This window comes from Carcharodon carcharias, chromosome 17 (genome assembly GCF_017639515.1).
Source record: "Carcharodon carcharias isolate sCarCar2 chromosome 17, sCarCar2.pri, whole genome shotgun sequence".
Taxonomy (NCBI): Eukaryota; Metazoa; Chordata; class Chondrichthyes; order Lamniformes; family Lamnidae; genus Carcharodon; species Carcharodon carcharias.
The window spans coordinates 101,035,617-101,048,288 of NC_054483.1; positions in this window are offsets into that span (position 1 = coordinate 101,035,617).

The window sequence follows — 12,672 nt, forward strand, 5'->3', positions numbered from 1 at the left end:
CGCCTGGACGCTGTGTGAAATATTTAGCCCTATCAGTCTGGATACTGTGTGTAATATTTACCCCTATCAGCCTGGAGACTGTGTGAAATATTTACCCCTATCAGCCTGGATACTATCTGAAATATTTGCACCTAATTGCCTGGATATTGTTTGAAATATTCACCCTCATCAGCTTGGATACAGTGTGAAATATTTACCCCTATCAGCCTGGTGACTGTGTGAAAAATTTACCCCTATCAGCCTGGATACTGTGTGAAATATTTACCCCTATCAGCCTGGATACATTGTGAAATATTTACCCGTATCCGCCTGGAGACTTTGTGAAATATTTACCCCTATCAGCCTGGATACTGTGTGAAATATTTACCCCTATCAGCCTGAAGACTGTGTGAAATATTATCCGCTATTAGCCTAGGTACTGTGTGAAATACTTACACCTATCTGCCTGAAGACTGTTTGAAATATTTACCCCTATCAGCCGAGGTACTGTGTGAAATATTTAGCCCTATCAGTGGGGTGCCTGTGTGAAATATTTACCCCTATCAAGCTGGACACTGTGTGAAATATTAAGCCCTATATGACTGGACATTGTGTGAAATATTTACCCCTATCAGCCTGGAAACTGTGTGAAATTTTTACCCCTATCAGCCTGGAGACTGTGTGAAATATTTAACCCTATCATCCTGGATATATTGTGAAATATTTACCCCTATCAGCCTGGATACAGTGTGTAATATTTACCGCTAACAGCCTGGATACTGTGTGAAATATTTACCCTTATCAGCCTGGACACTGTGTGAAATATTTACCCCTATCAGTCTGGACACTGTGTGCAATATTTACACCTATCAAACTGGAGACTGTGTGAAATATTTACCCCTATCATCCTGGATACTATGCGTAATATTTACCGCTAACAGCCTGGATACTGTGTGAAATATTTACCCCTATCAGCCTGGATACATTGTGAAATATTTACCCCTATCAGCCTGGATACATTGTGAAATATTTACCCCTATCAGCCTGGAGACTGTGTGAAATATATAGCCCTAACAGCCTAGGTACTGTGTGAAACATTTGCCACTATCAGCCTTGAGACTGTGTGAAATATTTACTCTATCAGCCTGGATATTGCGTGAAATATTTACCCCTATCAGCCTGGATACGGTGTGAAATATTTACCCGTATCAGCCTGGATACTGTTTGAAATATTTACCCCTGTCAGCCTGTAGACCGTGTGAAAGATTTACCCCTATCAGCCTGGACACTGTGTGAAATATTTAGCCCTTTATGACTGGACATTGTGTGAAATATTTACCCTTATCCGCCTGGACGCTGTGTGAAATATTTAGCCCTATCAGTCTGGATACTGTGTGTAATATTTACCCCTATCAGCCTGGAGACTGTGTGAAATATTTACCCCTATCAGCCTGGATACTATCTGAAATATTTACACCTAACTGCCTGGATATTGTTTGAAATATTCACCCTCATCAGCTTGGATACAATGTGAAATATTTACCCCTATCAGCCTGGTGACTGTGTGAAAAATTTACCCCTATCAGCCTGGATACTGTGTGAAATATTTACCCCTATCAGCCTGGATACATTGTGAAATATTTACCCCTATCAGCCTGGAGACTGTGTGAAATATTTAACCCTATCAGCCTGGATACTGTGTGAAATATTTACCCCTATCAGCCTGGATACGGTGTGGAATATTTACCCGTATCAGCCTGGAGACTGTGTGGAAAATTTACCCCGATCAGCTGGGGTACTGTGTGAAAAATTTACCCCTATCAGCCTGGAGATTGTTTGAAATATTTAAACCTATCATCCTGGATACAGTCTGAAAATTTAACCCGATCTGCTTGGAGACTGTGTGAAATATTTAACCCTATCAGCCTGGGGAATCTGTGAAATATGTACCCCAACCGCCTGGATACTTTGTGAAGTATTTCCCCTATCGGAATGGAGACTGTGTGAAATATTTACACATATCAGCCTAGAGACTGTGTGTAATATTTACCCCTATTAACCTGGATACTGTGTGAAATCTATACCCCTATCATCCTGGATATGATGTGAAATATCTATCCCTATCTGCCTGGGGCCGTGTGAAATATTTACCCCTATCAGCCTAGGTAGTGTGTTAAATATTTACCCCTATCAGCCTGGATACTGTGTGTAATATTTACCCATATCAGCCTGGAGGCTGTGTGAAAAAATTACCCCTATCAGCCTGGAGACTGTGTGAAATACTTACCCTATCAGCCTGGAGAACGTGTGAATATTCTACCCCTATCGGCCTGGACATTGTGTGAAATAATTACTCCTATCAGCCTGGATACTGTGTGAAATATTTACCCCTATCAGCCTCGTTACTGTGGCAAATATTTACCCCTCTCAGCCTGGAGACTCTATGAAATATTTAACCCTATCTTCCTGGAGACTGTGTGAAATATGTACCCCAACCGCCTGGATACTGTTTGAAATATCTATCCCTATCAGCCTGGAGACTGTGTGAAATATTTACCCCTATCGGCCTGGATACTGTGTGAAATATTTACCCCTATCAGCCTGAAGACTGTGTGAAATATTATCCGCTATTTGCCTAGGTACTGTGTGAAATATTTACCCCAATCTGCCTGAAGACTGTTTGAAATATTTACCCCTATCAGCCTAGGTACTGTGTGAAATATTTAGCCCCATCAGTGTGGTGCCTGTGTGAAATATTTACCCCTATCAAGCTGGACACTGTGTGAAATATTAAGCCCTATATGACTGGACATTGTGTGAAATATTTACCCCTATCAGCCTGGACACTGTGTGAAATATTTACCCCTATCAGTCTGGACACTGTGTGCAATATTTACACCTATCAAACTGGAGACTGTGTGAAATATTTACCCCTATCATCCTGGATACTATGCGTAATATTTGCCGCTAACAGCCTGGATACTGTGTGAAATATTTATCCCTATCAGCCTGGATACATTGTGAAATATTTACCCCTATCAGCCTGGAGACTGTGTTAAATATTTACCCCTATCAGACTGGAGACTGTGTGAAATGTATAGCCCTAACAGCCGAGGTACTGTGTGAAATATTTGCCACTATCAGCCTTGAGACTGTGTGAAATATTTACCCTATCAGCCTGGATATTGCGTGAAATATTTACCCCTATCAGCCTGGATACGGTGTGAAATATTTACCCGTATTCGCCTGGATACTGTGTGAAATATTTACTCCTATCAGCCTGGATACTGTGTGAAATATATACCCCTGTCAGCCTGTAGACCGTGTGAAACATTTACCCCTATCAGCCTGGACACTGTGTGAAATATTTAGCCCTTTATGACTGGACATTGTGTGAAATATTTACCCTTATAAGCCTGGACGCTGTGTGAAATATTTAGCCCTATATGACTGGACATTGCCTGAAATGTTTACCCCTATCAGTCTGGACACTGTGTGTAATATTTACCCCTATCAGTGTGGAGACTGTGTGAAATAGTTATCCCTATCATACTGGACACAGTGTGAAATATTTACCCCTATCAGCCTGGAGACTGTGTGAAATATTTACCCCTAACAGTCTGGATACTGTGTGAAATATTTACCTCTATCAGCCTGGATACTATGTGAAATATTTACACCTAACTGCCTGGATATTGTTTGAAATATTCGCCCTCATCAGCTTGGATACAGTGTGAAATATTTACCCCTATCAGCCTGGTGACTGTGTGAAAAATTTACCCCTATCAGCCTGGATACTGTGTGAAATATTTACCCCTATCAGCCTGGATACATTGTGAAATATTTACCCCTATCAGCCTGGAGACTATGTGAAATATTTAACCCTATCATCCTGGATATATTGTGAAATATTTACCCCTATCAGCCTGGATACTGTGTGTAATATTTACCGCTAACAGCCTGGATACTGTGTGAAATATTTGCCCCTATCAGCCTCGTTACTGTGGCAAATATTTACCCCTCTCAGCCTGGAGACTCTATGAAATATTTAACCCTATCTTCCTGGAGACTGTGTGAAATATGTACCCCAACCGCCTGGATACTGTATGAAATATCTATCCCTATCAGCCTGGAGACTGTGTGAAATATTTACCCCTATCGGCCTGGATACTGTGTGAAATATTTACCCCTATCAGCCTGAAGACTGTGTGAAATATTATCCGCTATTTGCCTAGGTACTGTGTGAAATATTTACCACTATCTGCCTGAAGACTGTTTGAAATATTTACCCCTATCAGCCTAGGTACTGTGTGAAATATTTAGTCCTATCAGTGTGGTGCCTGTGTGAAATATTTACCCCTATCAAGCTGGACACTGTGTGAAATATTAAGCCATATATGACTGGACATTGTGTGAAATATTTACCCCTATCAGCCTGGACACTGTGTGAAATATTTACCCCTATCAGTCTGGACACTGTGTGCAATATTTACACCTATCAAACTGGAGACTGTGTGAAATATTTACCCCTATCATCCTGGATACTATGCGTAATATTTACCGCTAACAGCCTGGATACTGTGTGAAATATTTATCCCTATCAGCCTGGATACATTGTGAAATATTTACCCCTATCAGCCTGGAGACTGTGTTAAATATTTACCCCTATCAGACTGGAGACTGTGTGAAATATATAGCCCTAACAGCCGAGGTACTGTGTGAAATATTTGCCACTATCAGCCTTGAGACTGTGTGAAATATTTACCCTATCAGCCTGGATATTGCGTGAAATATTTACCCCTATCAGCCTGGATACGGTGTGAAATATTTACCCGTATTCGCCTGGATACTGTTTGAAATATTTAACCCTATCAGCCTGGGGAATCTGTGAAATATGTACTCCAACCGCCTGGATACTTTGTGAAGTATTTCCCCTATCGGAATGGAGACTGTGTGAAATATTTACACATATCAGCCTGAAGACTGTGTGTAATATTTACCCCTATTAACCTGGATACTGTGTGAAATATATACCCCTATCCTCCTGGATATGATGTGAAATATCTATCCCTATCAGCCTGGGGACGTGTGAAATATTTACCCCTATCAGCCTAGGTAGTGTGTTAAATATTTACCCCTATCAGCCTAGAGACTGTGTGTAATATTTACCCATATCAGCCTGGAGACTGTGTGAAAAAATTACCCCTATCAGCCTGGAGACTGTGTGAAATACTTACCCTATCAGCCTGGAGAACGTGTGAATATTCTACCCCTATCGGCCTGGACATTGTGTGAAATAATTACTCCTATCAGCCTGGATACTGTGTGAAATATTTACCCCTATCAGCCTCGTTACTTTGGGAAATATTTACCCCTATCAGCCTGGAGACTCTATGAAATATTTAACCCTATCTTCCTGGAGACTGTGTGAAATATGTACCCCAACCACCTGGATACTGTATGAAATAACTATCCCTATCAGCCTGGAGACTGTGTGAAATATTTACCCCTATCAGCCTGGATACAGTGTGTAATATTTACCGCTAACAGCCTGGATACTGTGTGAAATATTTACCCCTATCAGCCTGGACACTGTGTGAAATGTTTACCCCTATCAGCCTGGATACATTGTGAAATATTTACCCCTATCAGCCTGGAGACTGTGTTAAATATTTACCCCTAACAGCCTGGAGACTGTGTGAAATATATAGCCCTAACAGCCGAGGTACTGTGTGAAATATTTGCCACTATCAGCCTTGAGACTGTGTGAAATATTTACCCTATCAGCCTGGATATTGCGTGAAATATTTACCCCTATCAGCCTGGATACGGTGTGAAATATTTACCCGTATTCGCCTGAATACTGTGTGAAATATTTACTCCTATCAGCCTGGATACTGTGTGAAATATATACCCCTGTCAGCCTGTAGACCGTGTGAAAGATTTACCCCTATCAGCCTGGAAACTGTGTGAAATATTTAGCCCTTTATGACTGGACATTGTGTGAAATATTTACCCTTATAAGCCTGGACGCTGTGTGAAATATTTAGCCCTATATGACTGGACATTGCCTGAAATGTTTACCCCTATCAGTCTGGACACTGTGTGTAATATTTACCCCTATCAGTGTGGAGACTGTGTGAAATTGTTATCCCTATCATACTGGACACAGTGTGAAATATTTACCCCTATCAGCCTGGAGACTGTGTGAAATATTTACCCCTATCAGTCTGGATACTGTGTGAAATATTTACCTCTATCAGCCTGGATACTATGTGAAATATTTACACCTAACTGCCTGGATATTGTTTGAAATATTCGCCCTCATCAGCTTGGATACAGTGTGAAATATTTACCCCTATCAGCCTGGTGACTGTGTGAAAAATTTACCCCTATCAGCCTGGATACTGTGTGAAATATTTACCCCTATCAGCCTGGATACATTGTGAAATATTTGCCCCTATCAGCCTCGTTACTGTGGGAAATATTTACCCCTCTCAGCCTGGAGACTCTATGAAATATTTAACCCTATCTTCCTGGAGACTGTGTGAAATATGTACCCCAACCGCCTGGATACTGTATGAAATATCTATCCCTATCAGCCTGGAGACTGTGTGAAATATTTACCCCTATCGGCCTGGATACTGTGTGAAATATTTACCCCTATCAGCCTGAAGACTGTGTGAAATATTATCCGCTATTTGCCTAGGTACTGTGTGAAATATTTACCCCTATCTGCCTGAAGACTGTTTGAAATATTTACCCCTATCAGCCTAGGTACTGTGTGAAATATTTATTCCTATCAGTGTGGTGCCTGTGTGAAATATTTACCCCTATCAAGCTGGACACTTTGTGAAATATTAAGCCCTATATGACTGGACATTGTGTGAAATATTTACCCCTATCAGCCTGGACACTGTGTGAAATATTTACCCCTATCAGTCTGGACACTGTGTGCAATATTTACACCTATCAAACTGGAGACTGTGTGAAATATTTACCCCTATCATCCTGGATACTATGCGTAATATTTACCGCTAACAGCCTGGATACTGTGTGAAATATTTATCCCTATCAGCCTGGATACATTGTGAAATATTTACCCCTGTCAGCCTGTAGACCGTGTGAAAGATTTACCCCTATCAGCCTGGACACTGTGTGAAATATTTAGCCCTTTATGACTGGACATTGTGTGAAATATTTACCCTTATAAGCCTGGACGCTGTGTGAAATATTTAGCCCTATATGACTGGACATTGCCTGAAATGTTTACCCCTATCAGTCTGGACACTGTGTGTAATATTTACCCCTATCAGTGTGGAGACTGTGTGAAATAGTTATCCCTATCATACTGGACACAGTGTGAAATATTTACCCCTATCAGCCTGGAGACTGTGTGAAATATTTACCCCTATCAGTCTGGATACTGTGTGAAATATTTACCTCTATCAGCCTGGATACTATGTGAAATATTTACACCTAACTGCCTGGATATTGTTTGAAATATTCGCCCTCATCAGCCTGGATACTGTGTGAAATATATACCCCTGTCAGCCTGTAGACCGTGTGAAAGATTTACCCCTATCAGCCTGGAAACTGTGTGAAATATTTAGCACTTTATGACTGGACATTGTGTGAAATATTTACCCTTATAAGCCTGGACGCTGTGTGAAATATTTAGCCCTATATGACTGGACATTGCCTGAAATGTTTACCCCTATCAGTCTGGACACTGTGTGTAATATTTACCCCTATCAGTGTGGAGACTGTGTGAAATTGTTATCCCTATCATACTGGACACAGTGTGAAATATTTACCCCTATCAGCCTGGAGACTGTGTGAAATATTTACCCCTATCAGTCTGGATACTGTGTGAAATATTTACCTCTATCAGCCTGGATACTATGTGAAATATTTACACCTAACTGCCTGGATATTGTTTGAAATATTCGCCCTCATCAGCTTGGATACAGTGTGAAATATTTACCCCTATCAGCCTGGTGACTGTGTGAAAAATTTACCCCTATCAGCCTGGATACTGTGTGAAATATTTACCCCTATCAGCCTGGATACATTGTGAAATATTTACCCCAATCAGCCTGGAGACTGTGTGAAATATTTAACCCTATCATCCTGGATATATTGTGAAATATTTACCCCTATCAGCCTGGATACTGTGTGTAATATTTACCGCTAACAGCCTGGATACTGTGTGAAATATTTGCCCCTATCAGCCTCGTTACTGTGGGAAATATTTACCCCTCTCAGCCTGGAGACTCTATGAAATATTTAACCCTATCTTCCTGGAGACTGTGTGAAATATGTACCCCAACCGCCTGGATACTGTATGAAATATCTATCCCTATCAGCCTGGAGACTGTGTGAAATATTTACCCCTATCGGCCTGGATACTGTGTGAAATATTTACCCCTATCAGCCTGAAGACTGTGTGAAATATTATCCGCTATTTGCCTAGGTACTGTGTGAAATATTTACCCCTATCTGCCTGAAGACTGTTTGAAATATTTACCCCTATCAGCCTAGGTACTGTGTGAAATATTTATTCCTATCAGTGTGGTGCCTGTGTGAAATATTTACCCCTATCAAGCTGGACACTTTGTGAAATATTAAGCCCTATATGACTGGACATTGTGTGAAATATTTACCCCTATCAGCCTGGACACTGTGTGAAATATTTACCCCTATCAGTCTGGACACTGTGTGCAATATTTACACCTATCAAACTGGAGACTGTGTGAAATATTTACCCCTATCATCCTGGATACTATGCGTAATATTTACCGCTAACAGCCTGGATACTGTGTGAAATATTTATCCCTATCAGCCTGGATACATTGTGAAATATTTACCCCTGTCAGCCTGTAGACCGTGTGAAAGATTTACCCCTATCAGCCTGGAGACTGTGTGAAATATTTAGCCCTTTATGACTGGACATTGTGTGAAATATTTACCCTTATAAGCCTGGACGCTGTGTGAAATATTTAGCCCTATATGACTGGACATTGCCTGAAATGTTTACCCCTATCAGTCTGGACACTGTGTGTAATATTTACCCCTATCAGTGTGGAGACTGTGTGAAATAGTTATCCCTATCATACTGGACACAGTGTGAAATATTTACCCCTATCAGCCTGGAGACTGTGTGAAATATTTACCCCTATCAGTCTGGATACTGTGTGAAATATTTACCTCTATCAGCCTGGATACTATGTGAAATATTTACACCTAACTGCCTGGATATTGTTTGAAATATTCGCCCTCATCAGCCTGGATACTGTGTGAAATATTTACCCCAATCAGCCTGGAGACTGTGTGAAATATTTAACCCTATCATCCTGGATATATTGTGAAATATTTACCCCTATCAGCCTGGATACTGTGTGTAATATTTACCGCTAACAGCCTGGATACTGTGTGAAATATTTACCCCTATCAGCCTCGTTACTGTGGCAAATATTTACCCCTCTCAGCCTAGAGACTCTATGAAATATTTAACCCTATCTTCCTGGAGACTGTGTGAAATATGTACCCCAACCGCCTGGATACTGTATGAAATATCTACCCCTATCAGCCTGGAGACTGTGTGAAATATTTACCCCTATCGGCCTGGATACTGTGTGAAATATTTACCCCTATCAGCCTGAAGACTGTGTGAAATATTATCCGCTATTTGCCTAGGTACTGTGTGAAATATTTACCCCTATCTGCCTGAAGACTGTTTGAAATATTTACCCCTATCAGCCTAGGTACTGTGTGAAATATTTAGTCCTATCAGTGTGGTGCCTGTGTGAAATATTTAACCCTATCAAGCTGGACACTGTGTGAAATATTAAGCCCTATATGACTGGACATTGTGTGAAATATTTACCCCTATCAGCCTGGACACTGTGTGAAATATTTACCCCTATCAGTCTGGACACTGTGTGCAATATTTACACCTATCAAACTGGAGACTGTGTGAAATATTTACCCCTATCATCCTGGATACTATGCGTAATATTTACCGCTAACAGCCTGGATACTGTGTGAAATATTTATCCCTATCAGCCTGGATACATTGTGAAATATTTACCCCTATCAGCCTGGAGACTGTGTTAAATATTTACCCCTATCAGACTGGAGACTGTGTGAAATATATAGCCCTAACAGCCGAGGTACTGTGTGAAATATTTGCCACTATCAGCCTTGAGACTGTGTGAAATATTTACCCTATCAGCCTGGATATTGCGTGAAATATTTACCCCTATCAGCCTGGATACGGTGTGAAATATTTACCCGTATTCGCCTGGATACTGTGTGAAATATTTACTCCTATCAGCCTGGATACTGTGTGAAATATATACCCCTGTCAGCCTGTAGACCGTGTGAAAGATTTACCCCTATCAGCCTGGAGACTGTGTGAAATATTTAGCCCTTTATGACTGGACATTGTGTGAAATATTTACCCTTATAAGCCTGGACGATGTGTGAAATATTTAGCCCTATATGACTGGACATTGCCTGAAATGTTTACCCCAATCAGTCTGGACACTGTGTGTAATATTTACCCCTATCAGTGTGGAGACTGTGTGAAATAGTTATCCCTATCATACTGGACACAGTGTGAAATATTTACCCCTATCAGCCTGGAGACTGTGTGAAATATTTACCCCTATCAGTCTGGATACTGTGTGAAATATTTACCTCTATCAGCCTGGATACTATGTGAAATATTTACACCTAACTGCCTGGATATTGTTTGAAATATTCGCCCTCATCAGCTTGGATACAGTGTGAAATATTTACCCCTATCAGCCTGGTGACTGTGTGAAAATTTACCCCTATCAGCCTGGATACTGTGTGAAATATTTACCCCTATCAGCCTGGATACATTGTGAAATATTTACCCCAATCAGCCTGGAGACTGTGTGAAATATTTAACCCTATCATCCTGGATATATTGTGAAATATTTACCCCTATCAGCCTGGATACTGTGTGTAATATTTACCGCTAACAGCCTGGATACTGTGTGAAATATTTGCCCCTATCAGCCTCGTTACTGTGGCAAATATTTACCCCTCTCAGCCTGGAGACTCTATGAAATATTTAACCCTATCTTCCTGGAGACTGTGTGAAATATGTACCCCAACCGCCTGGATACTGTATGAAATATCTATCCCTATCAGCCTGGAGACTGTGTGAAATATTTACCCCTATCGGCCTGGATACTGTGTGAAATATTTACCCCTATCAGCCTGAAGACTGTGTGAAATATTATCCGCTATTTGCCTAGGTACTGTGTGAAATATTTACCCCTATCTGCCTGAAGACTGTTTGAAATATTTACCCCTATCAGCCTAGGTACTGTGTGAAATATTTAGTCCTATCAGTGTGGTGCCTGTGTGAAATATTTACCCCTATCAAGCTGGACACTGTGTGAAATATTAAGCCCTATATGACTGGACATTGTGTGAAATATTTACCCCTATCAGCCTGGACACTGTGTGAAATATTTACCCCTATCAGTCTGGACACTGTGTGCAATATTTACACCTATCAAACTGGAGACTGTGTGAAGTATTTACCCCTATCATCCTGGATACTATGCGTAATATTTACCGCTAACAGCCTGGATACTGTGTGAAATATTTATCCCTATCAGCCTGGATACATTGTGAAAAATTTACCCCTATCAGCCTGGAGACTGTGTTAAATATTTACCCCTATCAGCCTGGACACTGTGTGAAATATTTAGCCCTTTATGACTGGACATTGTGTGAAATATTTACCCTTATCAGCCTGGACGCTGTGTGAAATATTTAGCCCTATATGACTGGACATTGCCTGAAATGTTTACCCCTATCAGTCTGGACACTGTGTGTATTATTTACCCCTATCAGTGTGGAGACTGTGTGAAATAGTTATCCCTATCATACTGGACACAGTGTGAAATATTTACCCCTATCAGCCTGGAGACTGTGTGAAATATTTACCCCTATCAGTCTGGATACTGTGTGAAATATTTACCTCTATCAGCCTGGATACTATGTGAAATATTTACACCTAACTGCCTGGATATTGTTTGAAATATTCGCCCTCATCAGCCTGGATACTGTGTGAAATATTTACCCCAATCAGCCTGGAGACTGTGTGAAATATTTAACCCTATCATCCTGGATATATTGTGAAATATTTACCCCTATCAGCCTGGATACTGTGTGTAATATTTACCGCTAACAGCCTGGATACTGTGTGAAATATTTACCCCTATCAGCCTCGTTACTGTGGCAAATATTTACCCCTCTCAGCCTAGAGACTCTATGAAATATTTAACCCTATCTTCCTGGAGACTGTGTGAAATATGTACCCCAACCGCCTGGATACTGTATGAAATATCTATCCCTATCAGCCTGGAGACTGTGTGAAATATTTACCCCTATCGGCCTGGATACTGTGTGAAATATTTACCCCTATCAGCCTGAAGACTGTGTGAAATATTATCCGCTATTTGCCTAGGTACTGTGTGAAATATTTACCCCTATCTGCCTGAAGACTGTTTGAAATATTTACCCCTATCAGCCTAGGTACTGTGTGAAATATTTAGTCCTATCAGTGTGGTGCCTGTGTGAAATATTTAACCCTATCAAGCTGGACACTGTGTGAAATATTAAGCCCTATATGACTGGACATTG